The sequence below is a fragment of the Odontesthes bonariensis genome, chromosome 12, assembly GCF_027942865.1.
Source record: "Odontesthes bonariensis isolate fOdoBon6 chromosome 12, fOdoBon6.hap1, whole genome shotgun sequence".
In the NCBI taxonomy this organism is placed as follows: Eukaryota; Metazoa; Chordata; class Actinopteri; order Atheriniformes; family Atherinopsidae; genus Odontesthes; species Odontesthes bonariensis.
The window spans coordinates 18658674-18672188 of NC_134517.1; the positions used below are offsets into that span (position 1 = coordinate 18658674).

Below are 13515 nucleotides of genomic sequence, written 5' to 3' on the forward strand. Positions count from 1 at the left end.
AAGAGATTCAGCATACTTGTACATTTCCATTCAGGTCTTTAAAAGCTTCTTTGAAATTTCAACTCTTCCAGCCAGTTGAACCAAGATCATACAGTTTGCATAATTCAGCAGTCAGTTCACACATCTTTTTTATAGTACTGTAATAGCATTATTTGGGTATTAAAGCAATAAAACATATTGTAATGATTTGAGGAAAATATAGCAATGTTCAAAGTTTGTGTGCGTGTGTGTTTTCTTAATACAAAGACAATCAACAAGAGCAGAGGTGAAAAGGGATATGAAAGCTGCTTTCACACATGAACTCTTGACACGGTCTGCCGAATCCAGTCAGAACATTGCAGGTAATAGAAGAAACAACCACCGTAATCACTTTTTTTAATTTATTTTTTTTATTAATTTTTCTGTTCACACTTGGGTTCATTCAGCCTTTACCAGCACTTTGTACTATGTAGCTGCCATGCTCAGGTATGCGTGATGTCTTCTTTGACCTATTTGGATACTTGCCTTCTCACATTGGACTGTAACAGGCCACACACCGATACGACTGCTCTGACACACAGGGTCTCAAGTTCTATTACATTACATCCAACTACAATGTAAATTCTTGAATAAAAGATAAAAATATGTCGCCAACAGCAACAATTTTAAACATTAAACTAGACAAATGCAGCTAAAACAAAATCATAGCCCATTATAGTGACGTGCTTAGCGTCTTATATCCTCATTTACACACAAATGAGCTAAATAACATCAATGTTACAGCGGTAAGAATACAGCTAAAGGTGATCCTAAAGACAGCCTCTTCCTGTAACAGTGTTTGTAGTGACAGAGGCTTCAGAAAAGATGCACGATGGGAGCCATGCCATAATAATTACTGTTAATGTGGCTCAAAAATGTGTTGGTACTTGTGTCAAATGCTAGTGTATCTGTACACATTTGTAAATACTGTCAAATAAGAGTCGATGACATTTTTTTTTTAAATGATAAAACAAAACTAAATCAAAAAGTCACCCACACACATAGCTCCTGATTAGTAAAACAGTGTCCTGAAGATGATTCAGCAACAAACTGCAGCACTTTATATTTCTCAAATGATATTATGTATATGTGACATTATTGTGGTCATTAACTCGTGTTTCCCAGTTTCAACAGATATCCTTTGAATGGTGTTACAGTGTTTTTTTCCCCCTCTTTTCTGTCTTCTCAAACCCCAGCTGGTCGAGGCGGATGGCCACCCTTCCTGAGTCTGGTTCTGCCAGAGGTTTCTTCCTGTTAAAAGGGAGTCGTTTCTCTCCACAGTCGCCTCAGGCACGCTCAGGACGGGAAGTTGGACTGAAGACAAATTTCGGTGCAATCTGTTGGTTTCCTTAGCTAGGAAATTGTTTTTGAATTGGCTCTATATGAATGAATTGGATTATTTTGTAAATAATTATGATTACAATGAATTGAATTCCAATTGGCTTGAATTGGACTTTATTATTTAAGTGCCTTGAGATGACATTTGTTTTATTTGGCGCTATATAAATAAAAATTAATTGAATTGAAAGTGAAAAGAATTCAGTTTAATTTTATCCAATCAATCTGTTATCTGCCAATGATTCTGGCTGTTGAAAGTAAAGGATTTGAACTATGAAAGCCGGGGTAAGTAAATCATCATGGGCTGTGGATGTAAAGCTGCTCTCCATTTACTTTCATTTTGTTATTTACATGAATTAATATCAGAAATCAATCATCTACACCCCCCTCAAGATGGAAACAAACACTCCACTTATGTTATCCAACAATTTAGCAAACAAATGAGTGAATTCAGCTTCTCAACTCTTTTCTGTTTTGCGGTGGCGATAATACGTGACTGCGATTGTGATTGGAAGGGCTGTCTGGGGGTAACCGAAGAGAGAGACTGTAAGTGTGGAACAAAGTGGCACGGACACGGTGTGAAAACGTAAAAATATTCCTCCCGCCCTGTCGAAGACAGCAAAGACAGCTTTGCCTTAAAACGGTTAAAGGATAAGAAATTACAAAGGCATGACGAAACTAATTAAACTAAAACTAGACACAAAGAGAAAGGACCAACAATGAGGACTCTTGTAACCTAATCAAAAATGAAAAACACTGTTCAAATATTAACATCCACATTGGGATGACACTTTCGTTAGCCGCTGCTTAATTAACTCTGATGTGCTGCAGAGTGTGCTCTAAAATATCTTGTCAAAAATTCACCCATCGCATGTCATATTGACCTGCCAGTGAACATGATGGTGACGTTAAAGTGTCAATATTGCATATACTGACTCAAAGGGGGGGCTTCATTCAATTTCAAATTAATTTAAACTTCAAATGGAAAAAGAGACGGCCCTGCCAACTACGTGCACATGTAACATTGTAGATATTACATGTGATCAATATTGTACAGGCTCAACTAATCTTGTCACCAGGTAACCACTCTGAGACGGTGCCTCTTCTCTCGTATGACAGAAAGAAGAGAGTGAACATATTATCGAGTCAAACTGAAACCCGCTGTGTAACCAGCTCACACATGGAGGGATGCAGAATCAGAGGCCAAAAGTGGAATGGCCTAGATCCGCCATTCGATTTACTTTCAACACTGGGGAAGAAGAAAACAAACAGAAAAGCGAAAAAAAATAACAGAAAACTACATTGGGTTGTGTTTTGCTGCAGGGCAGGTTTGTTCTGGAAGTAAAACAAGGAGAGAGATTGGAGATCTTGCGTGGCTGTCTGCTACTGACCCACTTGTTTCCCAAACCATGCAATCCAAAAAGCTGGCAGACACACACTCATGGACTCAGCTGAGCTTTTAAACTGACTCAGAGGTCGTGCCAGCCAGGCTTTATATTATCTGCACGGGAGCCCTTTAAATACCCACACCGGTTGCACCTAATAGCAGCTACCGTCAACCAAGAGTTTCATATAAAAGAACTGGATACACAGAAATGCACAGTAGCCAAAACCTGCAGTGCAGTTTATTTCTGAAATTAAGTTGTCGGAAACAGGCTCATGCATATTCATCCACTTTCATATTAATAATTGATGCCCTGAGCCTTCCAACTGAGCTGAGGCCGGACACAGCGATTACCCTGAGAGTAATATTTCTCCTGCTGTGTTTAAAACTTAATATTCCACCTTTTCCTCCTGATTCTCAGCTATTACTATCTTATCAGTCTGAACTCATGTGCTGAATAAAACAGGATAATCTGGTTCAGATAACAGCTTTGTGACCTCATGCTAATTCTGCTGTTCACATTATTCACTTTGCTTGCTCTAAACCCATCAGAAATAGGGACCAATTGATCGTCCTAGTAAAGGATAATGCTTTGCAAATAACACAAATATTAATCCTTTGATTGCTAATGTAATCCATTATATCCCCGTCGTCCGTCTACACGCTGAAAGCTAGGACTGACTTTGCTGTGTTATCCCATCCTTCCTCTGCAACCCTTTCGTCCTACAGGGGTCAATGCGGGTCAGCTTCTCCATTAATCAGAGAGGAAAGTACACGGCACAAGCGTTGCCAATGAACTCGTCACGGAACGGCGACGCACTCGAAAGGAAAATGCGACCCTAAATCCACGGAGTCAAGTTCACAGCTCAACGGTGACGAAAAGGCTCCTCTAACATTAAAAAAAAAAAAAAAAAAAAGAGAAAGGGAAGAGATCAAGTTGCTTAACAGCTACGCAATAAAGATCTCTCTCCTCTAAATTGAAGCCCCAACATGTGACAATAAACGCTTTCACAACAATCAACTTAAAAGCATGGATTGTGTACACAGACATCTGCCTTCCACAGTCAGCTGTTCATTCCAAGCCAGAAACACACACATTCTTCCGCAATAAGCATCTCTGGTATATTTAGACCCATGACAACTGCATGGCACATCTGCCTCTCCGTTCATTCCCAATGACACGCCGGGAGCGCCACATGAAACACAGGCACATGATCTGCCTCCATGCTCGGCTCGCACGCTGTTAAGACCTGGAGAGAGTTTTATGAGAGAAAAAAAAACAAAACAACAAAAGAAATCCCACTCACAGCCACCATTACTCTCATGTTCAACCTCCACTGTAAGAAGGCTGGTGAGCAGAAAAAAAAAAAAAAAGCCAAGCCTTACCAGAGAAAGCCACTTCAACGGCAGACGCCAGTGTTGTACGGAGGGGAGAGAAATGTGTCGCGAGAGTCGTCTCCCCAGTGCTCCACCGCCAAAATCAATTTCACACTCCCTCACCTCCCCACCACTCTGATGTCATTCATTCATCCCTTTCATGTAGCCATGGAAACTCTTACGCCGCTTGTAGCTGTAAATTCTTGTACATCTGCCTTTTTTTTTCTACATCCCTCCCCCTCTCCAGACTCTGGTGAGCCCAGCCCACTTACTCCATATGAGGGGTGCAGTTAAACCCCTAGACTCAAAAGCATCCACCCCTTCTCAGTACTCTCCACTATCACATTGTGGAGCTTTTTAAAAAAAAAAGACCCCCCCCCCCCCTCACCTCGTGTAGCCTGCATGTTCTGATGAGTTTGTGGTCATATGCGCTGAGCTTGTCAAGGCAACCCAATGACAAGCAAATAAAGAGAGACGCAGTGGCACCTGAAGAAGTTCGCAAAGACATCCTCCTCGTTTAGAGGTGAGCCATCCCTTCTGCACGCAGATAAAAACGCCACAAAGAAATAAATGTGTGCTAAATGCAGAAGTACAGAAGTCTGTGTCTGTTAGCACTTACTGCACACAAGCCTAAACCCTTTAGTCTAGAGTGCCGTGATGAATAGTTAATGACAACCACCATCATTAGTATGGCGCTTCACTGCTAATAAATCCTATTCTGACCTTGGAGGAGTGGAAGAAAAACCTGACCATCATCACATTCTCTATTCAATTACAAGCCAACCCCGTCTCCACCAGTGCGCCTGCAATCTGAGCAAGCCCCTTCTTTACAACACCCGCAAACTTCAGGCGTACATTGCTACTTTATTTCAGTCATTTGAATCTGCAGTCGTACCTTTTACCACCCTGCTGTCAACATATCTGAAATTATATATATATACATATATATTAGGGGTGAGACGATATGCTTTGGTCACGATTTGATTGTGTCACGATTCTAAGGTGTCGATTCGATTTGTATCACAATTCTTGATAATTGCGATTCGATATAATCAGTACTTGCAATTTTCTTCCTCCTTAAAAAACAAAAAAGTTTAATCATACAATTCTAGAATGAATGTCATTCCCATAAGCAATGCACATCAGTCTGTGTCAGTCAGTCCAGCAGCTGACATTTATTTCTACTGAGACAAAAAGAGGTACTTAACATGTACAGCATTTTTTGAAGTTTACAGTCACAAAATGAATTGAAATGTCCCCACAGCACAAATGTGGGCTAGTTTTAACATAACCTAATGTAATGAATTTATGAAGTTTTTCTGGACACGGATATGACGTAATGTAATCGATTCAGGGGAGAAAAATCAATTTTTAAAATCATCCCATAAAACAAATCGCGACATGAATCGATTTTTTCCCCCACCCCTAATATATATGTATATATATATATATATATATATATATACACACATATTTACACACACACACAAGTAGAGGAACAGACACAACAAAACTGTGACAGAAGTGTAACCATCCACTTATCAGTCATACAAGAAACTGTATGACTCATATTAATTAGATTTTTTTTTCAAATCACTGAGTTTACAAAGAAATACTAAAGTAAGACAGTGAAAGGCACCTCTGGAAAATGGATTTCCTCTTTGTTGCCGATAATGTGTTTTTTTTTTAATTAGCCTCCTGTGCTTTCTTCCTGGAAAATCTCTCCATCTGTCTGCATCACTGCTAAACCATCAATTCTTCATATCTCTTTGTTTGTTTGTCACATAATCACTGGTGGTGCTATGCAAACAAAAAAAAAACCCGGTGTAAGCTAACATAGTTCAAATGCAAAGACGAGTGGCTGTGTGCTGCAACCATTCCCATGACTATTCACATATGCATGTTGTACTGTTCAGGAAATACTCAACAACTGATCATGAGGGGACAAAAAAATACAATTAAAATGAACATATAAATGATCAAAGCTAGGGTGGAATTAACATTCAGAGCAGAATGGTAGATGGCCATTTTTTTTTCTTTTTAATCCAAATATGGGAGAATTTGTCTTCAATCTAACATGTAATGACAAGGATATATAACCAGCTGCCCCATGCATTCCAATATAGAATGGGATTAAGATTTTCAGTGAATATTAGAAGTGACTGGTTGCTTCATGTTGCACTCCAGAAACTCAAATGTCTAATGTCTAATAATACTAATGTTCGAGAAAGCCCCACTGCGCTCATGGAGGCACCAATGTGTGAAATAGAGTTGCAATTTTTCTTTAGATATCAGAGCTTTGAGACAAAATTTGAGTCCATTTTCAGTTCGCGGGACAGAACGTTGCAATTAACATCACCATGGCAACCCCAACTCTCACTTAAAACTCGCTCTGCTGGACATTTGGTCATCAACATAGCTTCTTGGATCAGTTTTAAATCATTTAATCAAGTCATCTTAAATTATTTTGCATCAGTACCACCGCAACTTCTTCCGGAATTACCCTGGTTAGCAGTTATCAGTTGGAGTGAATCATGTTTGAATTCATTACTTCCACAGACCTCAATTGTCGGCTATGCTCTTTAGTTATTTCCAGAATTATTGAAAATAGCCTACTTGACTTCTCAGCATGGCCGTTGTCTTACCTCGACATTGTCCACTTTTCTTCACCAACCACTTTCACTTTTCAAGTCTGGCCCTAAATTCACCAGTTAGTTCTTGTAGTGAAACCTCCCTAATATAAAACAATATATTCCTGTGGGCGGTGTTTGCTGAGTAGCTACCTAAATGTCAACTAGCTTCGCTTGTTAACTCGCGCGGGCGATGTGAGCACGGCACGAGCGCCTGTGCGACTCAACAGTGAGATGACGGAAGGGAATGGCAGAAATAAAATTCCGTGGGGTCACATTTTCAGTTTCCCTTCAACCTTCCTGAGTTGCTGCTTATAGCAGCCTGCTCCGTGGCTCTTTGGATGGAGGTTTTTTACAGTTATTCTGAAGACATGGTGTTGATTTGTGAGCAGCTGTAATGATCGCTGATGGCAGAGCAGACAAGAGGAAATTAATTCAGCAAACTGCAGGAAAAAAAAAAGTAGGCTACTACATTTGGCAGTTACCATACTGTTTTCCCCACAGCTGGTAACCATAGCAACTGGAACAAGCCGACGTGTACAATGATGAGTTTTGATTTGTGATGTTCGTTCAGGAGATCTACAAAGTTATAGATTTGTGTGTCATACAACGTTTCATATGCTACACGATCCATAAATGTCCCTATATGAACTGTATCATAGACTGTGGTCGATGATGAGATTGAATTGACTTGTTTTCAATGTGAATCTGTAACTCATTTTTCATCAGATTCATGTTTGAATTAAATAACACACACTGTATGATTGAATATATGGAGATATTTTGGATGCGTGCTCACTGCATTAGATTTAGTTTTCATCTCATTGATCTGCTCATCATTTCTCCTATTTTGCCATAAAGAACCGGTTTAGGACATTACTGAACAAATCGTTCTAATGGATCGCATCAATGACCAGCAGCTGTGACTGTCTTGGGGCGTCACTGCAAATATTCAACACCAGGGTGTCATAATGAACCCATACTTTTGCAGTTAAGAGATCAGTTGATGAAGATTTGAGTTCATCACACTTATTTTCACTTACCAACCCTTTCCTGCACCTCTATAGCCTGCTGTCCCAGACTTTAGCCGTGGCCCTGGTTGAGCGTAAACGCCATCCACGCCGCATTAAGGTCAACTGGCAAATGTAAGCATGATCCATGGAAGTAGAAGAGGGAGACCAGATAAAAGTGTAAAGAGATGGTTGGGTTTCAAGTCCAGTAGCAGCATGTAATTACCAGACTAGTGGGATCCTGGGTGAGAACCTATAATCTAAAGCAGAAGTGATTCCGTCCTGAGTAGGGTCTGAGAATCTGCTTTACCTTGAAATTATTCCTAGCTTCAGAAATTCTTCCTGCTCTTAAAAAAATGACCAGAGATTATTACAAGACTCCGTCACCACTACCTCCACACCTTCCTTCTTGTCATCACTTGCATAATCCCGCACATTAGAACCTCTTACCTTTGCTTTACCGTGATCCATCATTTTCTTAAAAAATTGGCTAACACTCTTTTCTTCTTTCCTCACTATGGACAACACTTTGACTGAGATCTGCAGGGGGGAGCTGGAATAGATCATAACATTGACAGGGGTAGGATATCATTCCCCATTAGGTACTAGCTTAATTTGATTGAGGTTAAATGTGAAAGATGACATGTTTGAAATCAGCCACGCAAACATCACAGTCAGACGTTATCTTTCATCTCAGTATAAACTCCCCCCACGGCCTCTCGACTACATCAAAGCAGTCTTTTTAAAGGGAATGCTTAACCGATCCCGTTCAAAATCATTTGCATAGCTCTGCAGCTGGGAACACACTCTGCACTCTAATACATGCTGTCTGGCTACAAGTAAAATAACCTAGTAGGTGGACAAGTATCTGTGTGCAAGGGGGAGGGCCAGTGTGTGTTAGACACTTAGTGGCGATGGGAGCAGTGAAGCGGCTACATTTCATACACCTGCCTGTGTATGCATTCCAGAAAAGTGGGAGAACCAGCTGCTCTCTCTCATTCCCTCTTCTCTTTTTCTGTTTCCATCCAGCCTCTTTGCTCATGCCCAGAAAGGCTTTCAGTGTTTGTATTTTTTTCCACTCTTCGCGGAGAAATTTGACCAATTTTATCAAATTTTTCGCATGAATTGCAGCTTCCCCATTCCGTTGTCCAACAAGTGAAAAGGAATATGTGTCCACACGTGCGTAAAAAACATAAGCAAGTCCTGACACCGGCCCTAGCATTGATGTCCCTGTTAGTGACACAGTGTGCAATGATAGCTTTGGAAGGGAAACGAAGTTACTATGGCCACCTGTCACATGCCAGCAGCGGCATGCCAGCATTAATAAGAGGATGTCGTCGATAGAAAAATGAGGTCACATGGGGAGCAGCCTCCCTCTCCTCTGACAAACACAACCATCACATTGGGCTTGGTCAACCTTCATGTCAGCTGCTCCACCTGTTTAGTGCTGACGCCCTGCACACAGATTTCATGACAGCATTTCATCAGATGGAGAGGGGGAAACTTAGACCAAAGGTTTGGGTTTAATCTTAGCCTGCTGGAAGGGTTCCACGACCAGATAACATGTTGTGGCTGCTGCCAGCAGTGCATCCAACCACCTGTCATTAGCTTAGCTGCTGTTTGAGTCAACCAACTGCCCACTCCCATGGGCCTTGCTCGAAGGAATGGTCTGGATCTCATCCTATGCAGACATCAACCCATACAGACATTTGAGATGCTATTTAAGAAGAAGAAAAATCCCGATGAGAAAATGTTATGGATTATTGCATATTAGCTTGCTTTGAACACAATACCTAAACGTCCGATTAAACAGTCAGTGTTGCATTGTGGGTGACTTAGCCACAAGGTTTTGACAAGGACGATATCTCTGTAGGAGGGCTCAGAATTTTTTCATGCATTTGCTGTCGAAATATTTTTCAGGCTTTAAATAATATGCATGGTTTCTATTCAAATCTATATTTCAAATATTTTAGATGTCATGTGATTTCTGTTAATATAGAAAAATCGCAAATATCCATCTAAACTCGTGCAATTCTAAAGAGCACATCTTGCCACGGATTACAGTTTGCACTAATCGGATTCAAAGGTGAAATAAAACTATGGCTTTCCGTCCAGATGAACGGTAACCCCCCCATAATCCCATTTTACCTCCTCTTTTGTCTGCTTCTTTCAGCTGTCTGCCTTCTGACGTCAGGCAAATGAAATGCATCTATCTGCTTGGGGTTTGTGTGTGTGCGTGTGTGTGTGTGTGTGCAGGAGCCCTTTTCTTGCTGAGGGCTTACTGATAGGCTGTCTGTCATGGGAGCTGGGAAGGAAATCCAGCATCCAGTCCAATCTAAGAATAGATAAACTGGTGGACCGAGCAAGAAAAATGTAGACAAAAGCTTTTTACCGACAGGATTCCCTCGGTTTTAAGTGTAGGAAAACTGGGATTTTGTGCAAAAAAAGAAAAAAATCCTTGAGTGCGCAGCATTGACATTTGCTGTAGAATCAAGCAACCCTCTGCTACTAACATCTACGAACAAGTATTCCCCTATTTATTCATGTAAGAACGATTTTGTTCAAGTCTTGCCAGAGCCACAGGACTTCGGAATTGAAACACAGCTGGTGAGCTGCTTTACATGAGTGAAACATTGGGGGGTTGGGGGTTGGGTTGGGCTACTCCAGTACCTCTTGAGTTGTGACAGCAACTGAACCATAAAAAAAAAGCTCTCTCGCAAAGAAAAAGTCCCAGAAAGCATAGTTAACCCAACTCCCAGATTCTACTCTCCGTAATCGTTCTCTCCAGCCCATAAATCAACCCATGATTATCAGGGAGGGTGGTGACTAACTCTAACATGGAGACCATGTGGCTCAACAGCTGACCACAGCACAGGGGACTGGGCGTCCTGACACAGCCCAACAGACTACAGATTTCAGCTCCGAGCTCCTACTCAAAGATATCAGCAGATCTTACAGTGAAAACAGAAATAGGAGAAGGAAAAAGAAAAAAAAAAAAAGCTGAGGTCACAGGGCATGGTCAGCCTGCACACCGTGCCCCTGGATCGGATGAGGTCAAGGGCCACGCTCAAGGACCAACAGTGGCAGCTTGGCAGTGGCGGTGAAAGCCGAGCCGCTGATGTCCTCGCTGACCCACTGCACGGCCGGTGAAAATGGCCTTTTTGAAGTGGCGCGGCGGTGATAATCTTTTCAGCTTAAGAAAAGAATGATACGTCGCTCGGCGCATTGCTGCCAGACACAGAGGCCCGCAGTCTGGCTGAGCATGGGGACAGATGGGTTTCGCGCATACGCAGGCACACAAACACATCACGTTGAAAGAAAGGCTGTGACCAAAAAGCCTGATCCTCCTTTTACATCATGATTGATTTTTTTTCCACTGTTTTGAACAACTCTGAATCATCTCATCCCGAAGGTTTAACACCAACAAGTTCAACCCCTCATGCGCTCAGTCTCTCTCTGTTTCTCTCACACACACTGAGTGTGTTTCGATGGCGAGTCTGAATGAGGCCATCTGTGAGCCCCTGTGAAACAAAAGAGTTTTTGGGGGAGACACAGTCCTGATACTCCACTGTTTTCTGTCACACAAGGAGAAAGCCTTACAGACCATTAAATCTTTTCACCTCGCAGCTTTGTTTTTGCTTGCCCACTACTGCCACACTTCTGTTTTGATATTCCTCCCCTTGTTTTTTTATTCCCACTTTTCTTTTCTCCAAACACCAACACATACAGTGTAAGGCTCACACTGTAGACGTTATACAACCACACAGTGCCCAAGATCCTAAGAGACTGGGATTATTCCCAACTGGCATAGATTTGCCTCAGAGTTTTTTTTTTTTGTTGTAAAGAGTGTGTGTTTGGGTGTAGAGTCAGCAAGCCAACAAGCCTCCTTTTCTCTGCACTGCTAGTTGACACACGCGTGATTTACTGGGGCAAACAAAAGCATACGAAAGGGAAAAATGAAACAAAAGCCTTTCTTTACAAAGAAATTGGCATGGAAAAAAAAGGGCTTTCGTTCTTTGATAGATATACAAACATTGTCACACACAGTTTAACAGAAAACACAGGCGAGCAGGAGACAGTTTGCACCATACCTCACAGGAGCATTTCGTCTTAGTTCTTAGTGTTTTCTTTCCAGTTTGGAAATAAAATCCTGAGACAGGCTGGTCCCCTTTGCAGAGATCTAAGACCCTCAAACAGATCAAGCCGGAGAAATATCGACTCCCAGCTCCCTCTACATCTACACCAGTGGGCTACAATCCTCCTCTGACATCCCAGCAGAGAGACGGAGAGTTAAAGGGAGGAGGAGGGAGGGAGAGGGGGGGGAGTGTGCCAGTTTGGGTGAATAAAGGGGAGCAGTTGAAAGGGAGAGAGAGCATGAGTCAGTGAGAGAGAGAGAGTGTGAGTGAGAGAAAGAGAAAGAGAGGGAGGCAGGAGTTTAAATCTCTGATTACAGCTGCTTATCACAAGCTCATAAGCAGATGGTGGGACTGACTGACACCCAACTTCATACACGCTGCACTTTATCACATCTGTATTGTGTGAGTGTGTTTGTGTACCCTGCGGCGTATCAGGGGAGGGGAACTGAAAACTCAGACAAAACAGTGAAAACAGAAGGACAAAAGAGCAGCAAAGAGCAGCAAAGAGCAGCAAAGAGCAGATGTGCCATAAGGACAGCTACCGCACACTCTCCTTCCTTCCTAACCTCAACTCACCTTTCTTTTCCAGCCAAGAGTTACTGGTTCAGGACCAGACAGTGGGTAACAAACACACCGAGACCGTTTCTTAGCAATCCTATCCATCCTCATTTCGTGATACATTCTTTGTGGCTCATTTTTTTAGCCATGCAGCTGTGGCTCATTGTTTATCTCTTTATTCCAGACCGAAATCTCTCAGCACCTGCGGGGTGGATTTCCATCAGATTTTGTTCACACATTCCGATTCCCTTCAGCCTGAATTGCAATGACTTTGGCAGTTCCTTTGGGTTTTCTTTTAAGTGTTATCATCATAATCTCTGTTTGCACAGTGCTTTGGCTTCTAAGAAAATACCTGCATGTGAGATACGGTCAGCTACTATGGCTTCATCTATTGATTTGTGGAATGCCGCTTTCTTTTGAGGGCCTAAGTTTGTCATTTAGCGCCAGAGGTAGCTTGCAAAAGCTGAAACTCATTGAGAACCTGAACAATTTGCACATGGGGTGGGGATGCACAACTTTAAGAGTAGATATTTTATAGTCATGTTAAAATTCACCCCTTGTACAGAAAGGGAAAATGAGCTTTTTTTTTTATCTGACTTGTACCAGGTATGGAGAATGTTAAGATATATGTTATGAATTTAGAACATCTCATTACATTTTCCAACATATCTAAACTCATCTTTCAATGTGTGCAGGATCGGGCTTCTCAGCTGCTCACTGACCCTGTCGCTCCGCTCACTCACAGGCTCAGTGACTCGTTGAGCATTCCATGGGAATTGTTAAGTGCCTTTACATAATATCGTCACTGGGAGTGACAGCTTTTTTTGTACAAGGGATTAACACGTGGACTTTATTTGGTGAGGAATTCACTCACCGGACCGTAACTGGGATCATTTCAAATGAAGACGGATGTTTTTTAAAGAAACACCAGGTACACAGTCACGAAGGACCTGCCGTTTCTCCTTTATGATGTGCACTGTTACTCATTCCTGTGTCCTGTATTGTTTGGCTCCTTCGCATATTGTTTGTGTTTGTCTTTCTAAATGGTCATCTTTAAATTTTTC

General features: G+C 41.8%; 1 protein-coding gene across 2 annotated transcripts in view; it reads right to left on the minus strand.

Annotated features, from left to right (window-relative positions):
- myo16 (myosin XVI) overlaps positions 1–11980 on the minus strand; it is a 106948-nt gene extending 94968 nt beyond the window's left edge. The window contains exon 1 of one of the 2 annotated variants that reach the window (XM_075479463.1): positions 11849–11980. The gene's annotated coding sequence lies outside the window, so the exon portion shown is untranslated. Of the gene's footprint in view, positions 1–4126; positions 4287–11848 lie in introns of those variants that run through there. The other variant, XM_075479464.1, reaches the window with a different exon arrangement.
- Between the last annotated feature and the right edge of the window lie 1535 nt (positions 11981–13515).